General features: G+C 36.5%; 1 non-coding gene and 2 pseudogenes across 1 annotated transcript; 1 reads left to right on the top strand and 2 right to left on the bottom strand.

Annotated features, from left to right (window-relative positions):
* The first annotated feature begins 1722 nt into the window (after positions 1-1722).
* Positions 1723-5089, top strand: LOC120195099 (annotated as a pseudogene).
* A 7625-nt stretch (positions 5090-12714) lies between these two features.
* Positions 12715-12799, bottom strand: TRNAM-CAU. The gene is given in 2 exon segments: positions 12715-12750; positions 12762-12799. It is a non-coding gene; the product is annotated as a tRNA-Met (tRNA).
* A 148-nt stretch (positions 12800-12947) lies between these two features.
* LOC120195054 lies at positions 12948-14882 on the bottom strand (annotated as a pseudogene).
* Positions 14883-17251: the final 2369 nt, after the last annotated feature.

Genomic DNA, 17251 nt, shown 5'->3' with positions numbered 1-17251 from the left:
AATAATTTATTAAAAAAATATGATTTATTATTCATTATATATATTTATGACTATATAATAATAGTAAAATTATTTAAATATATAAACAATTAAAACAATAAAAATACAATTAGAACAATATATTTAAAAGTGGTAAAATAAATGAAAATATTTAAAATTAGTGACTAAATTATAGTAAAAATTAAAAAAAAAAACCTAATTCATAATTAATCAAAATTATAGGGTTTAAACATGTTATTTTCGTATTTTATTAATTTAGTGACTAATTTAAAACTATATAAATTCGAATATCATATTAAAATAAATTAAAATATACTCGGGATTAAAATATTATTTATCAAATTAAAGGACTAAATATGAAATTTATCTTAATATATTATTAATACGGTTAATGGCTAAAATATAAATAATAAAATGTAGAGACCAAATTAAAAGAATCAAAAATTCGATTCAGTGACTAAAAGGTAAAGATTACAAACTAAAGGGATGACGGAAGAGGTTAATCTTTTTATTAATTACGGACAGATCCCTCCCCAAAACGGCGTCGTTTGGGGAGGGCTATTTAAGTCCATTCATAGCTGGCCCGAAGGGCCAGCAGCTCATTTCTTTCTTCTTCTTCTTCTCTCAAAACGAGAGAAGAAGCTCTCTTTCCTTCTCTCTAGCTTCCCTCATCGGAGGGAAGCTGGTTATCGGTCGGCCACCGTGGGCCACCGTCAAAACCACCGCCGGCCACCATATACGGTGGCCGGAAATTATAAATCCCACCCTAAATTAAAGCCTGGTTTTCCCTAAAGCTAGATCCATAGGTTTTTTAGCCTAAAATACTACTGAAATGCGTAGATCTAAAGTTTATACCTTCGACCTTGACTTTCCGATGGCTCCAAAAAGGCTCTGATGACCAACGGTTCCCTCGGTAAGTTTCTTTTCTTCCTTTTTCCTTTTGTTTTGCTCTGTTGTGGTGGACTGGGATCGTTGGTAGCTGTTGTTTTCTCTGTTTTTTTTCGATTCTATTTCTCTCTTCTTTTTTTTTTTGTTTCTGTGTCTCGTTCTGTCCCTCCTTTTTTGTCTCGCAGGTGGGTGGTGGCTTTTATAGCCACCACCGGTGCGGTCATCGGACCGGTCCGAAGAGAGGGCTTCGGTGAGTCACCGGACTACCAGTGGTGACTCACCTCGTAGCCTTGGCGTGGACGGCCGGTGTTGATCTTCTGGAGCCTTCATTCGGGACGTGGCAGCGGCGGAGGCGTCGGCAGTGGGCCATTGGACCACTTGGCAGTGAGGCGGCGGCTGGGATTCTGGAAGCTTCAGAGGCGGCTGGGTGTGGCTAGGGTTTAGAAACCCTAGCTGAAACCTTACTAATTGTTTAGGGTTTCTGGTTGTCTGGACCGGTTCCGGTTGGTTTGTAACTGGGCCGGTCCAGTTGTAATTATTTAAATAATAATAATAATAATAATAATATATATATATAATAATAATAAATACTAATAATAATAATAATAATAATAATAATAATAATAATGCTAATAATAATAATAATACTAATAATAATAGTAATGATAATAATAATAATATTAATAATGATAATAATAATATTAATAATAATAATAATAAAATGGATAAAAAAAAATAGTATCTTCAAGTATTATTTTACTTTTGCTGTGAAAACTCCAGCTATTTCCAGTCTCTTCTTTGTTGTTTCCAGTCTAGCCGTTTACGGCTTTACGCCCTCCAGTTCACCACCTTTACCTCGTTCTCAAATAGTCCCTCTATAAGAAGATGTAAAAGCTTGGAATCTTTTTTGTTGATAGCAAGAGAGACGTTTTTGAACAACAATCTGGCGGAGTTTAGCTTCAACAGGTTTGCTACCTTGTTTTGTTCTTATGTTCCATTTAAGTAACTTGTAAATCATCGGTGACGAAAACTTTATGAGCATTCCAGATCCAAGTATTCTATTAATTAGAGACACAGAGAGAATTGAGAACCTGGAAAAGAGAAAATAACGTCTTCTGTGTGATTCTTTTCTCAATGGTTTTGGGATTATGTAATAAGGAAATCTGGGCATTTCATATTTCCTCAAATAAGTGTCAAAAAATTAACTTTACATTAAAGGTGCTTTGGGGTTTTCTTAGCCACCTGCTTTCTCTGTTGTTAAACAGGAGAGGTTTAAAAGACGGATTCAGTGAAGCTTCCTAAGAGAAGCTGGGATTTCAGCTCTGGCCGACAGTCTAGTTAGACCTTCTCGAGCCGGAGAAGGCATCGGCCCTTTCATTTCCGATGGTCGTTCACTATCCGATTGCACTCGGTCCTTGGCTTGGTGCCTTCCTGTTGATTACGGCTAACGTTTGAATAATCATTCTCCGATGTGATCTTTGCGAACTCGAGTTCCGTTATCAAAGCTTAATTAGAATCGGTTAGAGATGTGAGCATCAATACTCTATACGTTCAAGAGGGGGAAGAAGGAAAACAAACATTCAGGCTTCTTTGAGATTTTGACCAAGTCCTACATAAATGGAGAAATTCAATTGTTTCAAATTATTGACCGCGAAGAAAAAGAAAGATAAGGTGAGAAAGGGGTTCAAAAATTTTACATAATGCTTCAAATTTGTGTAAGCAATGATTTCCTGCTTTATCTGATCGTCTTGAATCTGTTTACCTGCAGGGGGGTGATCCATCATCAGAAGTTAATGAACAAAACAAAGGTAGAACACTCCAGATTAAGCTTGAACAAGCGGTACAGCCTTTCGAGGGAGATGAATCAAAATCAACAACTTTTACGGTCCCTTTACCTGTTGGCTTTAAGGAGGATTGCAATGTCAAGGTAATCAACCATGAGAGCCCTGTTGGATGTGAAGCAGTAGAGAAAGCATATGAAGGGGAAGATGAGCATGAAGAAAATGCCTCAATTAAGAGAGAGTTTTCTGACTTTGATCTCCAAACCCATGTGGCTAACTCAAGTGAAGAATTTGATTTTGGAATCAAAAGGGTGGCTTCTTCAGATTCATTTGAAACTGAAGCAAAGGAAGAATATATGTGCTTAGCGGCTAAAGATGTTGAAAAGGTTGTTGATATTGTCCAAAGTGGACATATTAGTGATCCTGGGATGAGGAGGGTTGATTTCTGGGCTTCACCGAAGCTTATGCGCTCATGTTCGGATTTGGGGACAAGGGGTGTGCTAAGAAAGGTGACTGATCAGTTGCCTCCATCTAAGTCATTTGAAGAATTGCAGGAATTATCTGCAAGAGAAATGGACAATTTTAATCTCGGAAGCCCTGCTTCTGTGATGACTCGTTTCAGTGCAGACCGAGTGATGTTGAAAAAACATTCGTCCAGTCAGGTCCTACCTTCCAGAAGCAGAAGGTTATGGTGGAAATTGTTACTCTGGAGCCACCGGAACTCTCACAATTGGATAACAGGACCGCAACCTGTTCCTATCACTGCTACTTTGAACCAGCAAGGAGGGTACTCTTCAGATACAATTGAGCTACATCAAGCAATGAAATCAAGCAAGATGGAATCACCAGGATCCTTTACGGGGGAGTCCTTGAACAAAGACTTCACTGGAAACTGTGATGACAACCAGAGCTGGAATGGTTTTCATAATGGAGTTTCTGCTTTATGGCCTCAGAACCAATGGGTTGCATTTCCCACTCCATCATCATCCTTCACAAGAGTCGATGAGTGGGTAAGGGATCTAGAAACCCAAAGCTCACAGCCTGCTGATGATGTAAATGATGAAGAGGGCATCACATTTCCACCTTCTCCAGACACTGGTAAATCACCAGCAAGAAAGACAGCCCACTTGACTCGCCGTTCGGATATCAATCTGTCTGAGGAGATTTTTACATGCAAATAGTGTCATTCAAACTCTCAATTCTTCCTCAACCGTTGCACACATATCAGGAATAGGTTTGAAAGCCATTCCAATCATCTCAGGTTTCTCCAGCCTTCGGTCTGTCAATCTGTCAAACAACTTTATTAGTAAGCTCTCGAAAAAGCTTGATGATCGTTTAAGATTATAACTAATTCACAATTTGCACTCTGATATATGATCATGATTATCATTCTTGCTTTCTTGGCAGCCCATATTACTCCCGGATCACTGCCAAAGGGCATTCATATACTCAACTTGTCAAGAAACAAAATCAGCACCATTGAAGGGCTTAGAGAATTAACTCGATTGCGAGTTGTTGACCTTAGTTATAACCGAATTTCTCGAATTGGACATGGTAACTAATTCGTGAATGATCGAACCTCTTTCATGCAAATATTCTCCTTAAATAACTCGCATGCAATTCTAAAATTATATCGTCTCCTTTGTGATGCCAGGGTTGTCAAACTGCACACTGATCAAAGAACTGTATCTAGCTGGGAACAAGTTAAGTGATATGGAAGGGCTGCATAGGCTCTTGAAGTTAACAGTCTTAGACCTGAGCTTCAACAAGATAACAACAACAAAGGCACTGGGCCAGCTTGTTGCAAACTACAACTCATTGCAAGCATTGAATCTGTTGGGAAATCCAGTTCAGAGCAACATTAGCGATGACCAGCTGCGAAAGGCGGTTTGTAGCTTACTTCCTAAGCTTACTTACCTGAACAAGCAACCCATTAAACCACAAAGGGCAAGGGAACTGCTCACTGATAGTGTTGCCAAAGCTGCACTAGGAAGTGGAAGTTTGAGCTCTAGAAGAAAAGCATCAAAAAGAGCAACCCAAGGCAGTTCAACATCCTCCAGCGTGCATAGAAACAATGTAGGAATAGGGCAGAAGAAGAAGAATAAACCGAACAGCCGAAGTTTTCATCACTCATCTCTGAAGTCACCTGCACAGGCTTCTTCATCCCGTTAGATATTTTACCCGTAATTTACCTGGAAATTCATGGGAACCATTTTCTTTATTTTGCTTTGTGAGTGCGACCCTAAAGACTGCTTGCTATGCAGATCTCTATTGTTATGTTTTCCTTTTGGTAATTTGATTTGAGTTTGTGTGGTTTAATCAAGTGTTGGTGCATGAAAACTTGTTTCTGTGGATTACATCTCTTTTTTTTTGGATTAGGGATCACATAATCAAAATCTTTCATTGTTGCTAAAATTTAACATAAGATGTTTGTTTGAGCTTACATAAAACGAATATAACTCCATCAAAACTCATCCTTGGTTATGATCCAGAATAGGTCTTGATTTGACAGGTGGGAGCGAGATGAACACTTGAATTCCGTTCCAGGGATCATCAGTGGATGTGTTTAGGGTTAGGGTTTAAGGATTCAATTGACTTCTCAAATTGATTTGGATCAATCACACCATGCACTATATTGATTTGGTAGAAAAACAAACATAACACGAATTATAAATTTCCATCATAAATGCACCTACAAGCAATTCTTTCTTTCTCAATGCTGCATAGCTAAAATCTTAATCTGTAAAACTTTTTCACAACCTCAAATCATGTACTTATATAGTAATAATGATACAAAGATATGTGAATCGTTTTTGTTTTCATCTACTATCTTTCTTTCTTTTTTCCTTTACAAGAGTGTTCGTGTAGATTATTGGTAATAATTACAAGAAAAGTGTTTGGCATGTATTAACACATCAACCATTAAACTTAATCCATTGATCAGGAATGGAGAAAAAGTAGGAGATGTTAGGAAATAATACTTCTTCAAGACAAAATCGTTAGCATTGGCTAACAAATAATAATGAAATAAAAGGACAAATAAAATGATTTACTGTGCCATGGTATGGATGGAAGTCAATGTCTTAGAAGCAATTTCGTCCGAATTGGTGTAATCCTGAAATGGGCGTTGCCCCCAATGTTAACACATTCTTCCAAACCTCGTACACTCGAAGTCAGGAAGTGGAACCCACTTATGTTGTTCTCTTCGACAAGAAATTTTCCATAAAGGAAATACCGAAACCATTAAATTATGCATTCAATTAGGAAGAGGGACTATCCCTTTTATAGAAGTGGTAAAGGGGTAAAATTGTCAATTTGCATTTACCCACTCCAACCCATGCCTAAATAAAGGGTAACCAACACCTTAAAAATAGCCTTAGTATTTGCATTACTAACAATCCCCCTCTAATGCAAATAAGTAGAAATTTTTTAATACGAAAAAGGCAACAATGAAACTAGTCGCTTAAGTAATAGTGAACGTATCTGGAGCTAATACATAGTGTAATGAGCAATTCTTCTCTTAACAAGTAAACGAATATGGAACTTGTTAAAATAAGGGTAAACTCACAACACACGATTAACTTCTTCACCAAGTGAGTTCTATGATAGATCAACAGATTTAGTCAAATATACCTTAAGATGCTGGTAAGTGCTTTAGAAATATCACCCAAAATCTTTCATAGAAGATGGCTAATCCTTCACACTTACGTAGGTGATTTCATCAAGTCTATCTCAATATAGACCACCCAAATTAGGGATATAAAATCATTAAGAGCATTTAGAAAGCTCAACCTCTCACTTTTATGATTTGATGAATTCATTAAGTCCGTCTCACAAGGACCATTAAAAACCTGGGATACGAGCTTATTAAGAACATATAATAGTCCATTCTATCAATTTGATAAATTCATCAAGCCTGTCTCAACAAGGATTACCTAAATCTTAGGCTATGAACTCATTAATAGCATAAAATTCAACGTCTCAAATTGGCGAATCCATCAAGTCCGACTCACTAGGACCACCCAAATTTTGGGCTATGAATTCATTGAGAGTGTAAAGCTCATTTTTTTCACACCAGTGAATTCATCAAGTTCTTCTCACTAGAACCACCCAAAACCTGAGCTATAAATTCATTAATTCCTAATCAAATGGGCTTAAGACCAATTCCCCTCGACTCTTAAGTTAAGAGATTAATATAATCCTCTTGTACTTCAACTTGAGTACTATTAGGGATGGCAACGGGCCGGGTATTGGTCCCCCGTCCCTGTTTAAAAAACTCGTAACCGTCCCCGCTTAAAAAATCGTGGGGATTTTAACGGGGATCCCCATCGGGTAATCGGGGAAAACCGCGGGGAAACGAGTATCCCCGTTTAGCATAAACATTTTTTTAAATGGGTATCGGGCCAGGGATTACCAAACCCGTCCCCGTCCCCGTTTAGCATAAATGGTTTTCCCCATCCCCGCCCCTATTTAGCATAAACGGATTTTCCCCATCCCCATTTAATTCGGTTTTCGATTTTCTCCGTCGGGTTCGAGTTTTTTTGCCATCCCTAAGTACTATCTCTTTTTTTTATGAACTCATGTTTTCTCTTATCATCGTAGACTTGGTTTAAACCATTCATATGTTACCTCATGAGTCAAGTAAAAACACAAAGGATAAATAATTTTCTTTTCTAAGGATTCTTACCCAAGATAGATTCATAAGGTATTCAACCTCTTGTCTGACTAAATTAAGACTTATCATCTCATACCCCCACATTCTATAACATTCATAGGGTAGAAAACTAGTTCCAGCTACCCCACATTCTCTAATCTTATGGTGTCTAAAACAATAATATCATATTAGTCAAATATTGACTTTAAAGAAATCGTTGACAATTCAATTACTATGACTAAAAGTCTTATCTTAATAAGAGTATCAAATTTCACTTCAGCACCTTCTCTAAGTTACAAAAAGTGTATACTAGTCATAATATTTTATGAATTGAAATAGTGAACATAGAAATAAAAAATGCACTAAGTAGGTCTATAGAAAAAAAGAGAGAGGTGTTGCACTAGGCAATCTTAAGTACCAAGTCTTTTCCAGAATCAATCCTAAACGTACATTCTCACTCTATCACACTACTTTTCAATTAATCATATATAAATATCTCATAACGGTTTATTCTTAATAATTCCTCTTCCATAAGCATGCAATAATTAGGAATGAACAATTTCATGTGGTAATAAACATTGATAAAATGGCAATAAGTCTAAATAATATAACCTCGTAACAACTCAGTAAAACATTTTCATTCTTAACATGTCTTTTTCTCGAGTCCTCTCATTATCTTTAATCAGAGTGATTCTAGAATTTCCTGCGACATTTACTTCTTTGAGTTACGACCTCTTTAAATCTATTTATTCTCAAAATCATAAGAGGAAAAAAAATAACAAGATCAGTCTCAGTAAATAAAATAAATTTCATAAAGAAAAATAAACAAAAGATAAGTTCCGTATCTCTGTTCTTTTATTCCCATCAATATGTGAGATGGCTCATGAATTTAGATGTGCAACACTTCAAAATTTGGTCTTTCAAGTTTCTTTAATGACATTAACCATTCAATTTTCAAGTTGCATCAAAAGTTGAGTTTAAAGACCTTTGAATTTAGAAGTCAAACCTTTGAATTTGTTAATCAAACTTTCAAGTTTCTTTAATGACATTAACCATTCAATTTGGTCCCTCATAAAACAAGAATTAAAATTTTAAGTCACTAATTGAAAAATTGAGGACCTAATTGAATAAATTAAAAATTATAAGTGCTAATTATGCAACTTATTTGTCCTAAAAAATCTCTTTGGTTCACCTGGACGTGGATGTGTGAAAGCTGAAACTACCCTTGATTTCAAGAACTGACCACTAGAGGAAATAGGAGAATTTTAAAATTAAAAAAAAAAAATATCGTGAAATCAGCAACTATTCACGGTGCCAACGTTATAGTTGGTAGCGGCCACTATTCCACTCCCCATCAAGACGCAAAGCCAAACCTAAAGAGTGTCTTGATGGTTTCATTAGCCGGGCCAAAGTCATCAAGCTCATGAAGGCGCTAAAGCTTCGATCAATCATGAAAACCGATTTTCTGGTGAAGAAGATAATAGGGGGCGCGGTTAGGAAAATAAGATGGAAATTATGGAACTCCCGATTATCACAACAAGAAGAACAGTAGGGTAGGTTAGCAATATATATAAATACATATCTTTGGCCATCCGCACTTACCCCTTTATTTTATATATATTTCAATTTTCTGCTTTCAATGAATTGAAGAATCGCAACCTCAAGGAAGGGATCATGATCCTGACAAACTCCAAGCTTCGGTTTGCTCGACAGATTTGAAATGAGCGAAGAAGTGTTTCGTGCATTTAAAGTTCATATCGATAGAGTTATAAAGACAGGTGAGTTGGAGGACGTGCACCAAGTTCTTCATTGTCAGTTGTTTCCTACTTCCTTAATTGTTTGTGAGAATGCTGCCATGAAGGCTGAAAGTGATGGAAGACTGAGTTGAGTTAGCAAATGAGGAAGGAGACGGTAAGAGGGAGAGATGACAGAAGAAGCTTCTTTTATTAACTGTAGGAAAATACTCTGCATTACAATCGGCTTATATAGAAGTTGTGCCTTCAAGTTTACTCTACCTCTATAGCAGATTCATAACAGACTTCAATAGCTCACTCACACACACAATGCTCATATTAGGAGCACATGCACACATTGCATATTCTAGAATACACTCGTGTATTCCGGACTTCATATTCCAATATTCTCCCGACTTCTTCAACCTTCTTGATGAAAAGACGAACACTCGAAACGAAAGTGCGATACATCTTTCTGTTCGATTTGAATCGGAAGTGTTGATGCTTTCTTCCGTTTGATTTGAATCGGAAGTGCCGATGCCTCCTTTCGTTCGACTTGAATCGGAAGTGACGATGCCTTCTTCCGTTCGACTTGAATCGGAAGTGTCAATGCCTCCTTCCGTTCGACTTGAATCGGAAGTGCCGATGCCTCCTTCCGTTCGACTTGAATCGGAAGTACCGATGCCTCCTTCCGTTCGAATCGTTCGACTTGAAACGCGGACACAAGACTGTATGATAGCTAAGACAGTGATGAAGTCTGGCCTAAATCCTTCCCCCAGCATGCAGTTTAAATGTCCCTGAAACTGAGCATCATATTCGCACTCTGCAAATGCATCAAGACTAGAATTCCATGAAACCAAGTCTCTCCAAGGAATCATCAGAAATGTTTGATATGCGGCTCCTATGTCATTGCATTTTGCATAGAAACTAACAAGGGCATTTGACACCGGTGTAATTGCATATAAGCAAGAATGTTGAAGAATATACCCGTGGATCACTTTTCCAACCTGGAGATCCTTTTAGTGTGCACAGGCAGAAAGAACACTAACAAGAGTCGTATAATTTGGTTCAAACATATTTGCATAGATTAGTTCCTAAAACAAATCCAAAGCTCTCAGCCAATAACCATTTGCCACATAACCATCAATAATAGCATTCCAAGAAACCAAATCTCTTGATTCCATCTTTTGGAACACTGATTGATTCGAAACATCTAACGCTAAATCAGCTTCTCGAAGTAAACAAGAGCGCTTAAGATTAAGCATCCCCTCCTCTGTCTTTGTGATTACCTCAATAAGCTCGTCGTGAACCGCGAGGATCTGGGGATTGAACGGGTCAGACGCGAGAGCATCGTTTAGGGCAGAGAGAGTCTTTTTGCTCACCAAATGCGAAAGGAAGACACAGTATTAAAAGTAGAGGAGCCATTGAAATGAGCTTCTTCTCCATGTATTTACAATAAGACACTAGACCAAGTTGCAATCTCAACGAAAAACAGGGGAAAACAAATATGTTTTCTGCAGAATCTGTACACAGTAGGAGAAGGAAGAAAGTGAGAGTAAATGAATTCAATCGTCGGCGCAACGACGGAAGAGAAAACGACACCAGGATCTTTTAGCAAATGATACCATGTGAGAATGCTGCCATGAAGGATGAAAGTGATGAAAGGCTGAGTTGAGTTAGCAAATGAGGAAGGAGACGGTAAGAGGGAGAGATGACATAAGAAGCTTTTTTTATTAACCGTAGGAAAATACTCTGCATTACAACCAACTTATATAGAAGTTGTGCCTTCAAGTTTACTCTACCTCTATAACAGATTCATAACAGACTCCAACATTCATAACAGACTTCAATAGCTCACTCACACACACAATGCTCATATTAGGAGCACATGCACACGTTGCATATTCTAGAATACACTCGTGTATTCCAGACTTCATATTCCAATATTGTTGCACCTCTATTTCAGCTAAGTTGTCTTTGTATCTACAAAACCAATGGCCTTGCATTGTTTAATGTCGCTTGACTGATCATTTTGTTATTAAAACATCATCCATTATGAATTTTTCTGGAAATTATTGTAGGTGACATCTTTGTTCGTGTTTGACAGTAGTAATAAAATGGCTTCTAAATTGTTAGGAAATAATACTGCTGCAAGACAAAATCATTAGTATTGACTAACAAATAATAAAGAAATAAAAAGAAAAATAAAACGATTTATTGTGTCGTGGTATGGATGGAAGCCATTGCCTTAGAAGCAATTTCGTCCATATTGATATAATCCTGAAATGGACGTTGCCCGCCAAGGTTAACACGTCTTCCAAACCTCGTACACCCGAAGTGAGAAAGTAGAACCCACTTGTGCTGCTCTCTTCGACAGGAAATTTTCCAGAAAGGAAATATCGAAACCATTAAATTGTGCATTCAATTAGGGAGAGGGACTATCCCTTTTTAAAAGGAGTGGTAGAGGGGTAAAATTATCAATTTGCATTTACTCACAGCAACCAATGCCTAAATAAAGGGTAACCAACACCCTAAAAATAACCTTAGTATTTGCGTTACTAACAGGAGATAATAAATAAAATGATATCTTTGGGTTAGTACCAAAGGACGAAGCAACCTGTCTATGAAGATTCCTCCCATGACATAAGATGGCTCATATTCCAGCTTCATATATAGATAGTACTGACCAACATTGCAACAAAGAAAAAAAAATGTTATAGCTAGTTGTGTAATACACCAATATAGCCCCTGTCCATTTGTGGGGACTAAATTCATGCCCAGGCAGACTTCCCTGCTTTCAGTAATGCAGCATTAAAACCACCATAGCAAGTATTCATGTCTATCACATTCCTGATCATGGCGTAAGGTGGAGAAGGATCATCGTCACCAAATCTCTTGGATTGATGATCGAATATCAGGGTTGACAAAAAAGACCAGTAATTACAAGCAGCCGTTTTACAGTGTGCAGTGTCCTGTCCTCATTGAGTTCTTCTGGGTGTAGACCTGATAAATCATACAAGTCAAAGGGACAGTCAGAAATTCTGTCATCAATATTGCTTGATGGAATCTACTTCTAACATAACATTGCAACACCGAATTACCAAATGGTACGAGTTGATTCTTGTTCAAAACCTATACAGTTTTGAAGAGGTTGATAATATGGAGATTCAACATCTTCTCCTTTGCTACATGTAGAAGGACCAGAACCAGGCTTCCTCAATACATGCATGAATAACAACAACATCAAGACCACATGGTACAGTAAAGTTTTAAGGACTTCTTGATCAGTAATTTTAACATCTGCAACCCCTATGACATTTTCTCCAAGTTGGCCACCTAAGAGGAATTTTATGGTCCACAGGTGGAACAACTAAACTTTACTTCAAATACAACATTGTTAAATGTTAACCATTGCTTGCTGCTTGGTACCCATCCCTGACGGGATCAGATGCAAAACCATTCTTAGTGACAAGAACCTTGTCCACTTTAGGACATTAAAACAGGCTAATTGAAGAAGTGAATTTTGCACGGTGTCTGATCCCAATTGAGCGAAAGAAACGTAAAGGATAAAGCCCATCCAATTTCAAAGCAATATACAGGCGCATGCATGACGCGGAGCAGCATACCAGCATTGCCTAAAACGGAGAAAAATATGTAGTGGGGTGAGAGAGGCTCGAACTCTCGACCTCAGGATAACTCAGAAGCTATGAGACCTACGCGCTAGCCAACTGCGCCACCACCCCTGATGTTGGGAGGCACATATTTAGATAATTTTCTATTTGTCTTTTTTAATCGGAAGTCCTCTTACATGTTTTGTTCAGTTTTGATATTTAAGGTGGTTGTCAGATTAAACGTCTATAAACATTTTACCAAATCTTTTAAATCAAAATCTTAGCTCGGTTTAATTATGATTTGATATGTTTGGTGTCTTTTAGTCCACACAAAGTATCCACCAGGCTTTAGAACTGTATCAGCTTCAATCAAGAAAATACCATCTGTAGCACACATTTTGTCATAAAAGTTTAATAACAATCGGCTTAAACACACACAAGATATTGGCAGAATTCAGTTTCAGGAGCAAACAAATAACAAAGTTCTCTAAAACAGTCATTAGAGAACTTCTACTTACATAATATTTAACCAAACTTTCTTTTTGTCCTGACACAAATGATTCTAGCCCTATGTCTATGTCCCAACACAAATTTACTCTGTCAACATGAGAAATTATAACATATCAGGGTTTTTGGGGGAGGATAAATTGATAGAGAAAGAAGCAAATTGTACACTGGCAAAGTTCAAACCCGTTAGTTGATACCCTTTTAACCTTTTTCATCCCAGTCAATACTGCAGCATGAACAATGCAGCATATCAAATGAAAGAGACGGTTATGGGTTATATGGCAATTGTTTTGAATTAGAAGTACCAAATATGTGCAGGAAGACCCCTTTTAAGAGTGAGTTGAACTTGGCTGCCTGATGACTTATAGTTCGCAATACACGTGGCTAAGAGATGTATGGAAAAGAGACGAGCTCCAAGGCTACCATAATCACATCCTATATCCAAGCCTTCTGAAACATTAACTGCTTTTGATAATGCAAAAGAAACTACATGAAATGATGGCAATCTAGTGGATAGTAGCTATTAAGAAGGCTTTAAAGTCGGGTTTATATTTCAGAAAGTTGCAATGAGCAAGCAAAAGGTATCGTTAACAATTTGCTCATACAGCCATGTAAGAGGTGATAATAACTTCAAAAAGTAGGTCAACCAGGAAGCTTGAACAGAAATGACCTAACTAGAATTAAATATACGAATGGGTAAGGCTCAGCATGTATGTTCCATGGAAAATTTCGGCTTACCCCTGCTTGTATGAAGTTACATTCATTTCTCAGTCCAATCATTTCAGCAATCTGATGAAAATAATCTTCCACACCATCAAATATGAGGGGATGCTCCGTGCGGTCCACCCCTAGAAATTTTAATTCCCCTTATATTTTATATGAATTATCTAATTTCGCACTTCTGAGATTTTATAATTTCATACTCCTAAAATTTTAATATAATTTCTTAAATTTAGACCCCTAAATAAATTTCTACACCTGTCCCTAACTGAACAGGAAAGAACTCTGCTGTTCCTCCAGCAACAGCATTCTGCAATAGCAAGAAGTCAATTAGATGCGAAAGTTCACTGACGTGAAAGTGAAACATCCACTCACCACTTGCTTAAACTGCCCAGAGGAAAATATCACCTGTAATTTTAACATTTGCAGCCCAAATGACATCTTCTCCCAGTTGGCCACCTAAGAGGAATTTTATGGTCCACAGGTGGAACAGTTCGACCTCAAAAGGACCAAGAGAAAGCTCCTCATATCCCACAAATCAGAAAGAAGCTGCTCTTGAAGTCACCTATAACACGAAATATATGACCTCTAAATGACTACATAACGTTGAAATGGAATTTTTTCACCAAAATGATCCAGCAAGAGCATGAATCACAACTAGACTTAACTTCAAACACAGCATTGTTAACCATTGCCGGCTGCAAAACAATTCTTAGTGACAAGAACCTTGTCCACGTTTGGACATTGAAACATGCAAAGTGAAAAAGTGCACGGTGTCTGATCCCAATTGAGCAAAAGAAACGTAAAGGAAAGCCCATCCAATTTTAAAGCTGCGTACAGGCCTGCATGACGCGGAGTGGCGTAAGCCTGTCTCCAGAACTGAGAAAAGAGAAGAGAAAAATAGGGTGAGTAATGTTCGGCATCTTAACCTCAGGGTAACTCGGTAGCTACGAGAACTACGCGCTAGCCAACTGCGCCACCACCCCATATGTTCGGATTGCACAGATCTAATTACTTTTACAATTGACTCAGCTAATTGCAAGTCCTTTGGACATGTTTTGTTCGGTTTTGATTTTGATCGTGATTAACTTCTACAAACATTTTATCAATAATTTGAAGGGTAGAATACACAGATGGTACCTCAATTATTAGATATTGTTTTGTTGAGTCATTTAATTATTAAAAGTTAATAATTGATTTGTTGAGTTTTATTAAGTCCTCCAATTATTAAAAGTTATAAAATAGTCTATCGACTATAAGATTTTGCTTTGTTGAGTCCATCGACTATTAAAAGTTACAAAATGATTACATGATTATTCATTATGTTCCAAACTCATTATTTTTCGTTAAAAAATTAACGACAATTTGAGTTGGATGTTAACCTTCTAACTGAGATATGATAGTCCTTTGAGATTATGAGAGCATATTTTATCATATCTCAGTCAGAAGGTTAACATCCAGCTCAAATTGTCGTTAATTTTTTAACGAAAAATAATGAGTTTAGAACATAATGAATAATCATGTGATCATTTTAACTTTTACTCAATAGAATCAATAAAGCAACTTTCTATAGTCGATTAGTCGGGACCATTTTTATACTTTACCCTAATTTTAAATCAAAATATCAATACAGTTTAATTATCATACAAGGATAAACTCAAAATATCAGCAAATGTGAAATTTAGGTCCGACCTCAAAACTCAGCAACAGTCTTTTTGGTCTAATAGGGTAAACGGCAAAATTATTAGGTAAAATAGGATAAGTACAGCATTTTCTATATTGTTCATAGAACTCGTCATGTTGAGGTGATGAGTTTTAATAAAATATAATTTTTTATTAAAATTTATGACATTAAGATAAAATGTTTAAATAAAAAATAATTTTTAAGAACTCATTATCTTGATGTGATGATCATGGTAGAAAATATCGTATATCCTAAAATAAGTGTCTGTGCACTTTTTCGTAAAAACAAATTCGGACTGCCCTGTTGGGAAAAAAACCCCTCAGCATCCCATCATTTGGTTTAAAGTTGCCCAATTTCGCCCACCCATAACCTTGACATGGTCCATATGAGTAAAGAATATTTTCTTTGTCCGGTCAGGACAGAAGATTTCAGTGTGATTATATATGATAATATATCAATTGCAGGTCCATACCAGTAAAGATTATTTCTTTTATTCAATATTGGTGTTTAGGCCAAGCAGTCCCGGTGGATGATGGGCAGGTAATTTGCTGGTATATGAATAAAGGATCATTTATCCATCTTTATATTTGTATTGTGCTTTTGTAGAATTATAAAATCGGACTTTAAATTAGACACCCATGGTTTGGTGATTTATTATGGTTCAAAATGTTAGGTTTTCTATTCAGATCCATTATTTAACCCCAAGAAGAGTAGGCCGTTCAGAGTTTCCATTTTGGGCCTCTTTTTTAGGTCTTTGAATGCTTCACCTTCAACTCTAAATCTCATATCACAATCTTATAAATATTGTTGTCGAAACGATTTTTTTCTAAAAAGTGAAAAAAGGTGAGATTTTAAAAAACCACATTAATTTTTAATTTACCTTTTGAATTGATTTTTAATTTAAAAAAAATGCGATTTAAAAACCTCTCGTTTCGAAAAATTTGAAATTTTCTTTTCGTTAAAAACATATTGTTCAAAGAGTCGCCACCAATCTTTGATTAGGGTGTGATTGGGCACCCAAAGATGTTTGTTATTTTAAATAAAAATTAATTTTAATTAAAACAACAAATTAAGGTCTGCGTTACCAAAATCCGAGTTCGGGAGTCGGTTACGTGTAGGGAAGGATTAGCACCCCCACGACGCCCTAAATTGGTACTTAGTCGGTTAATTAACGTCCTTACATTGAACTTTACAAATTCAACTTAATTTGATTTTTGATCCCATAAAACAATGACGTAAATTTAAAAACATTCAAAAGCACTCAAACAAATTAAATTAAAATTACCAAGTCGTTTTAGAAAGATAAAGAATGTTCGATTATTTACAAATATCGAGACCAGATCTTAAAGATATAAAAACATTTTCTCGATATATTTAAATAAACGAACATTTCTTTTTCTCTCGTTCCCAAATTTTAGGTGACGAATCAATTTTTTTGTTTCACTTTCGGGATACACTTTTATTTTAAAATTATTAAAAGCGGACCTCAAATCAGTTATGACTGCCCACTTAAAACAATTTTAAATTAAAAGGGTATTACCCTTAATCCAGTTATGTAATATGTCGAGTTATGCAAATGAGGCTATCATGCAATTTGTGAAAAAAATGTCATACCAAAAATTAATTATACAAAATTAAAAAATAACATACAACGTGACATGCAAAAAAAAATT

This window comes from Hibiscus syriacus, unplaced genomic scaffold, assembly GCF_006381635.1.
Source record: "Hibiscus syriacus cultivar Baekdansim isolate YM2019G1 unplaced genomic scaffold, ASM638163v2 tig00117005_pilon, whole genome shotgun sequence".
Lineage (NCBI taxonomy): Eukaryota > Viridiplantae > Streptophyta > Magnoliopsida > Malvales > Malvaceae > Hibiscus > Hibiscus syriacus.
This window is presented reverse-complemented; position numbering and strand designations above follow the sequence as displayed.